Genomic DNA, 8311 nt, shown 5'->3' with positions numbered 1-8311 from the left:
ATTCCACACAGGAAGGCCGGAGCTGTGATCGAACCCACGGCCTCTGCCCTGTGAGGTTGATGCACCAACCACTTGAACTCCGGGTCGCCCTGAGAATTTCATACCCATTAAATAACTGGTCGCTTGTAATTAATTGCATTTTTGTCTGACTCACAATGCAGAGGTCACAGGGGTTCGATTCCGGGCTCCAGCCTTCCTGTGTGGAGTTTACATGTTCTCCCGTTGCCTGCTTGGGTTTTTTCCGGGTACGCCGGTTTCCTCCCACACTCCAAAAACATGCATGGCAGGTTAGTGGAACACTCTAAATAAGGGTTAGGGAACTCCAGTTGCTCGTGAGCCATATCCTGCCTGTTTTAGATCCCTCCCTACTCCACCACACCTTATTCAATTGTTCGTAATTATTTCAGGCCTCAACAGAGCATGCTGATCATTTGAATCAGGTGTGTTGAAGTCGAGAGAGATCTAAAATAGGCGGTATATAGCTCTTGTGGAGCCTGAGTTCCCTACCCCTTCTCTAAATTGTCCCTAAGTGTGATTGAGTGTGAATAAGTCTGTCGATGTGTGCCCCAAAACCAGTGATGTGTTCCTCGAGCCCGTCCTTGGCCTCGCCAAGGACCGAAGGGTTCGGCCTCGGAGTCAAGTCCTTGGCCTTGGGTTGCCGGTCATCGGATACAACGAGGGATTAGAGCCCCTAATCCTTCGTCCACAGGTATAAAGTGGGCCAGAGGACCGCAAAACCCCAAAGAAATCAAAAAACATCCATCCAGGGAAACCCACGTTGATAATTTTGTCTGGGCTGTCACTGACGGTCAGTAGAATGTGTAAAGAGCGGCATCACAGTTAGTTTCAAACACGGTTCGTTCCGTTCGCGATCGGCAGTTTAAATAGCGTGTAAAGCCTTTCTGTAACAGTGGTGTCTTTTATTTAGTTATTTTTGCACAGTCGTCACGTTTGTGCGGTCGCACTAGATTGTTTGTTGGAACCAAGTAATTTGCGTTACAGCTGGAGTAAATAATGTCGGCACTTCACTTCCGGGTTTGGCCGTTGGGATTTGGAGTCCTTTTGCTCGATTCCAGTTATGTTTGCTGAATGCTTTCTCATGTTTGGAATGATGAATATTGATAATACATAGTTTAAAATCATGGTTGATTTAACTATTTTTTATTATTATTGTGAAGTCGAAGGTATTAAATTAATTAATGTAGTATTAGTGGGAGTGGTAATGATAGGAGAGTACTCAGAATGTTTAGAGATTCAGCCATCCCGTTACCTCTGCGTCACGCGTCTAGACGCATAATTTTCCCACGGGACGCACAGTTCCAAATAATGTGCGTTTTTGGGACGCAAGGAAATATCTCAGTCAAAACAAATAAACAAAAAAAAACTACGGCAAGCCTGAGGATTACACGGTAACAATCGTTACCGGTAGCATGTCGTTTCCGTGGCGTCATTTTAACGGTACCGAAAAATAGTTTAACCATAAAAGTCACCGCACACGAGTTGACTGTGTGATCAACGCGATTTCACTGCGCCTTTATGTGTGTTTGTGGTGTGGTGTGTGAGTGTCTTTCTTCTAATTTACTTTCGTTTTGTTTTTCTTTTCAGTGTTTGGGGGGGGGGGGGGGGGGGGTGCAACAGATAACGTGATGTGCGCATGCGGGTTGCTACCCAGTCAGCAAAGGCATCTGGCCCGGATTCAGCATGAAGCTGGCACAGCTGGCCTTGAGTCGGCACTGGCATAATGCATGTGGGCCGAACACGGCCCAGGAGTGGCAAAGGAGGCACTGGCTTGACTCTGGCAAACCAGATGAGGGCCAGTTGTGGAGTGAAGTATTTGGGCCAGAAATCAATTTACAACTCTGGCCCATATATGGCCAGCCAGTATTGAGCCACCCTTAAATGCAGTTTCAGATTTATTTTTTCAACACACAGCCTTGTTTTACAATTGCACACCGATGCGGAATTCCATTCATCACACACACACACACACACGCACGCACAGGCGCGAGGATAATTTAAAAATGAAAAAAAATCATAAAAGACAGAATTAATATTTTTTATAAGGTGCAATTCCTTGAGTATCCACTAGGTTTACTCAATTACTCAAACAACACTGTTTTGTTTTGACCAGAGAAGAAGACAACAGCAGCCTCAGTCCGTCCCTGAGACAGACCCATGACAGCAGACGCTATCAATAGCACTCTCACATTTACACAGTTAATAGCACTCTCCTTAGTTTGTAAGGTGTAGGCAGGGATTGCATTTAGATTTTATATGCACGTGTAAATGGTTTAAAACTTCCTTTCTTTATAAATCGTGTTTAATCATAAAGTGCATTACTATATTTTTCAATACCAATTACTTGTTAAAGTTTGTACAATCAATGGGATCAGTTGCAATGCATATATGTGAATGATAAAAGTAAATTGCACATTTGTTGAAGGAAATGTAAAGTGCTTCATGAAATGTTTTGTAAAAGATACGTTCATTAAATGTCAACATTTTCCAAATGTTCTTGTGCTTCTTTATCCCAAAACAAAGGAAAGACATATTGTTTTGGTTGTTTATAGCAAAGTATGGTATCATTTTAATGGTCCGGCCCACTTGACATCTACCGAGTCCGTATGTGGCCCACCATGTGAAATGAGTTTGACACCAGTGATGTATAGTAAGGCGTTTTTAGCCGAAAAAACCAACCATGTACAGAAAAGCGTTTTTAGCCCAAAAAAAAGACCATGTATTGTAAAGTGTTTTTAGCCGAAAAAAATGACCATGTATAGTAAGGCGTTTTAGCCCAAAAAAAAGACCATGTATAGCAAGGCGTTTTTCGACGAAAAAAACGACCATGAAGAGTAAGGTGTTTTTAGCCGAAAAAAACCGACCATGTATCTAGTAAGGCGTTTTTCGCCGAAAAAACCCCAACCATGTGTAGTAATCCGTTTTTAGACCAAAAAAACCAACCATGTATAGTTAGGCGTTTTTAGCCGAAAAAAACGACCATGTACTGTATAGAGTAAGGCGTTTTTAGCCGAAAAACACCGACCATGTATAGCAAGGCGTTTTTCGATGAAAAAAACGACCATGAAGAGTAAGGTGTTTTTAGCCGAAAAAAACCGACCCTGTATAGTCAGGCGTTTTTAGAGGAAAAAAACGACCATGTATAGTAAGGCGTTTTTAGCCGGAAAAAACGACCATGTATAGCAAGGCGTTTTTCGACGAAAAAAAACGACCATGAGGAGTAAGGTGTTTTGAGCCGAAAAAAACCGACCATGTATAGTCAGGCGTTTTTAGAGGAAAAAAACGACCATGTATAGTAAGGCGTTTTTAGCCGAAAAAACGACCATGTATAGCAAGGCGTTTTTTGACAAAAAAAAACGACCATGAAGAGTAAGGCGTTTTAACCCGAAAAAAACGACCATGGAGAGTAAGGCGTTTTTAGCCGAAAAAAAACGACCATGTATAGCAAGGCGTTTTTTGACAAAAAAAAACGACCATGAAGAGTAAGGTGTTTTTAGCCGAAAAAAACCGACCATGTATAGTAAGGCGTTTTAACCCGAAAAAAACGACCATGGAGAGTAAGGCGTTTTTAGCCGAAAAAAAACGACCATGAATAGCAAGGTGTTTTGAGCCGAAAAAAAAAAGACCATGAATAGTAAGGTGTTTTGAGCCAAAAATCAGGACCATGTGTAGTAAGGCATTTTTAGCCGAAAAACCCCCACCATGTATAGTAAGGCGTTCTCAGCCAGGTTTTTTTTTTTCGGCTAAAAACGCCAAAGTACACATGGTCGTTTTTTTCGGCTAAAAACGCCTTACTATCCATGGTCCTTTTTTTCGGCTAAAAACGCCTTACTAAACGGTCGTTTTTTTCGGCTAAAAACGCCTGACTATACATGGTTTTTGTTGTTTTTTTCGGCTAAAAACGCCTTACTACACATGGTGGGGGGGTTTTCATCGAAAAACGCCTTACTATATCATGGTCGTTTTTTTCGGCTAAAAACGCCTGACTATACATGGTCGTTTTTTTCGGCTAAAAACGGCTTACGAGACATGGCCTTTTTTTCGGCTAAAAATGCCTGACTATGCGTGGTCGTTTTTTTCGGCTAAAAACACCATTCCTATATATGGTCGTTTTTTTTTTTTTTTTTAGTTAAAACGCCTTCCGATTCATGGTCGTTTTTTTCAGCTCAAAACACCTTTCTATACATGGTCTTTTTTTTCGGCTAAAAATGCCTTACTATACATGTCGGGTTTTTTTTAGTTAAAACGCCTTACTATTCATGGTAGTTTTTTTCGGCTAAAAACGCCTTACAATATACATGCTTGTTTTTTTTCGGCTAAAAACGCCTTACTAAAAAAACTTTTTTTGTCTAAAAACGGATTACTAGACATGGTTGGGTTTTTTTCGGCGAAAAACGCCTTACTAGATACATGGTTGTTTTTTTTCGGGTTAAAACACCTTACTATATGTGGTCGTTTTTTCGTCGAAAAACGCCTTACTATACACAGTCGTTTTTTTTTCGGCTAAAAACGCCTTACTATACATGGTCGTTTTTTTTTGGCTAAAAACACCTTACCATACGTGGTCGTTTTTTTCGGCTAAAAACACCTTACTATACATGGTCGGGGTTTTTTCGGGTTAAAACACCTTACTATACGTGGTCGTTTTTTCGGCTAAAAACGCCTTACTATACATGGTCGTTTTTTTCGGCTAAAAACGCCTTACTATACATGGTCTTTTTTTTCGGCTAAAAATGCCTTACTATACATGTCGGGTTTTTTTTTGTTAAAAAGCCTTACTATTCATGGTAGTTTTTTTCGGCTCAAAGCACATTTCTTTACATGGTCGTTTTTTTTCGGCGAAAAACGCCTCATACATGGTCGTTTTTTTCGTCTAAAAACGCCTTACTATACATGGTCGTTTTTTTTCGGCTAAAAACACCTTAGTCTTCATGGTCGTTTTTTTCGTCGAAAAACGCCTTACTATACATGGTCGCTTTTTTTCGGCTAAAAACGGCTGAGTATACATAGTCATTTTTTTCAGCTAAAAGCGCCTTACTATACGTGGTCGTTTTTTCGGCTAAAAACATCTTACGATACATGGTCCTTTTTTTCTGGCTCAAAACGCCTTCCAATACATGGTCATTATTTTGGGTTAAAACTCCTTACTATCCATGGTCGTTTTTTTTCGGCTAATAACGCCTTACTATTCATGGTCGTTTTTTTCGGCTCAAAACACCTTACGATTCATGGTCGTTTTTTTCATCGAAAAACGGCTTACTACACATGGTCGTTTTTTTTATCTAAAAACGCCTTATTGTACATGGTCGTTGTTTTCGTCTAAAAACGCCTTACTATACATGGTCGGTTTTTTTTTTGGGCTAAAAACACCTTACTTTATATACATGGTCGTTTTTTTTGGTTAAAACGCCTTCCTGTTCATGGTCGTTTTTTTCGTCGAAAAACGGCTTACTATACATGGTCGTTTCTTTCGTCTAAAAACGGCTCATCGTTCACTTCAAAGAGCCGGCTCTTTGTACCGGCTCGTTCGCGATCGACACATCACTTGCGAAAATGTAGGTGATTGAACAGTCAGAGGTGCTGCCAAAAAGAACCTTTTCTGCACTGAAATACAATGAAATTAATTTTGATTCCGTTTGCTGCAATACAAACCGGATACTTCATACTTGACCATAAAGTTAATTTAAAACCTCAATTCAAAGACAAAATCTGACATTGAAAAAAAACGTCGTTTTGTATTTGTAAGACTGAATATGAAAATAAACAGAATTTAATTTTCAGTGAGGATCAAATACAGTTTCAAAGAAAAAAAAGTCCATCGTTTCAAATTCAGATTGTACAATTCAGATTCAGTTATTCAATATGATTCACAGTAAAATATACAAATCCATCCATTATCTGAGCCACTGACCTTCAATTCACGTAATTCAAATTCAGTATAAACTTATTATTATTATATATTACAGTATAAACTAAGTTATTCACGTTTAGTTTTTGGCGGCAAATATTCCGCCCCACAGCGTCACACCTAGTTTAGTTTTGGTTGTAAAGTGTCCTAGAGTGTCTTGAAAGACGCTTGTAAATGAAATGTATTATTATTATTATTATTATAAGAAATTTCAGGGGTTATTTTTACTGACCATTCATTGTTCATGACATGTACAAATGTTTGTTTTCCAAACACACTGTCCATTCTTGTTTTCTTACAGTTCTTACAGCCGCTGTGAGACCTAACAGTCTAACATCTTGGGCCTCAGACCAGGAAATTGATGTTTCAATCAAAAGACGGCTACATCTGGCTCCTGATCGGGATGTGACAGAAAGGAGAGCATGAGAAGAAAAGAGGACATGGAGAGCGCAACAATTTGATGGACAGAAAAATACCGTTCAAGAGTAAGCTGCATTCCAATTTGGACTTTGTGTTCACTGTTAAATAAAGAAAAGTGCATTTTTCCAGTGTATGTGGAGTTATATGTGAGGTTCACAAATTATGACAATAAACATTTTTATAACAGTCGTTTTCGAGACTTTTTTTTAAATGTGGGTCAAATATGGCTCATGAAAGATGTGGCTTAGTTGAGGTTGAATTCAGGCTGATATCAGGAACCTGTTCTGGCCCAGTTTCGGGTCAGAGTAGGGCCAGATGTGGTTTTACAATGCGGCTCAGATCTGGGCCGAATGCGCCCCACATCGTGGATGCCAGACGTGGGCCACTGCAGGACCGTCATTCATTGAGGTATGTGGGCCGAGTGTACGTGCCGTGTCTGCCCCAGAGCTGGGCCAGACCAATTTTGCTGACTGGGTATTTTAGTCCGCAAACTGAGGAATTGCGCGGATGAAAGTTTGAGATGGCGGCAAAAAAAAAACCTCACAAAGGTCTACTAATTACGACATTTAAGAAATGGGAATGCCAGTCTGATTTTTCGTATGAATCGTCCAAAGGGCGTATCACTAAACTCACCTGAAATGTATGCACAGAACACGAGAGCAAGATACGACGAGAGGCACGATTACGAGGCAAGTTGGTAATTAGATTTGTAGGCTAATTGTTATGAAAAATATTATGAAACAGTATTGGTTATTCTATAATTTACTGGTTGTAGCATGGTAACTTTATGAATAAAACCTTCGTCACAAGGTGTAGTAATGCTAATGTTAACTGTTGGTAGAACTCATGATGACGTGTGTTAAATTCTTTCGTCAAATTGATCGTAGTTTACACATGCATCGTCTTGGGAAGAGGATGTCAAGCCACATCAATACTTAGCTGTATTAATGATTACCAGTAAATTAATCTTTGCAGTGTGAGATTGGAAAAAATACTCTGATGGTGCCACATGAGTACACCAGTTTTTGATCCATTTATTTTTTGGAATAAACCTGGAGTCCACAGCTGCTGATGTAATGTTCATTGTTAATGCATCGTTTTCAAACATTTACCCTTGAAACATACACACATGAGTGTCAGAATTCTTGATTATGAATATCAGTCAAAATAGAAAAATGGGTTCCCATGATGAACGTTTACGGAACCCAATATTAGTTACCGTGGTTTCCCATTGGGTAATCCGACGGAACCGAAAAACGGTTACCATGAATTTCCGAAATCCTCAGGCCTGCTCCTGAATTATTTACATTTTTGCAGCATTTGTTTATCATTGTATGTTTATGTTGTTGTTTGTGTTATAATCATATGCAATTGAATAAGTAGACCATTTCAGAATTCGAAATTTGGGACTCTCTCAATGCATTATGGGACTCATACTTTTCTGATCAGCGAGTCCCTGGGACTCGCTGCCGGTAAACTGTAAAATTATCACTGAGAGATTACCGCTTTTTCTGCACTCAGTGATTGACTTCTATGCAAAGTCATTTCTCAACTTGTCTTCCGTGCCGTGTCATGCCTGTTGAGTGTTGATTTAATTCATATTAAGAAACTACTGCACTAAAACATTAATTCATAAATGTATATCATATGCTTTTATTTTTCTCAGTATAAATAACACGTACCCTGACTGTTCTACTCTTTGAATAAAAACACTTCATTCAAGCATTAGGGAGTGCAAAGGGTTATGATGGAGGGGTGTTGCAAATCATGAAGACCTGCCAAGTGGTATGATAGCATTGTTTTATACATGTCCTTGGCTAGGCCTCAGCTTCAAAATCAGTCCTTGAGCTTGAAGGCAAGTCCTTGGCCTTGGCCTTGCCTCGGAAAATTTTCCAAGTCCTTGGCCTTGGCCTCGGGTTGCCGGTCCTTGGACACAACACTGCCTGAAACTGGTTGGCAACCAGT

This window comes from Hippocampus guttulatus, chromosome 2 (assembly GCF_054856545.1).
Source record: "Hippocampus guttulatus isolate MCC_2025c chromosome 2, RoL_Hgut_1.0, whole genome shotgun sequence".
In the NCBI taxonomy this organism is placed as follows: Eukaryota; Metazoa; Chordata; class Actinopteri; order Syngnathiformes; family Syngnathidae; genus Hippocampus; species Hippocampus guttulatus.
This window is presented reverse-complemented; position numbering follows the sequence as displayed.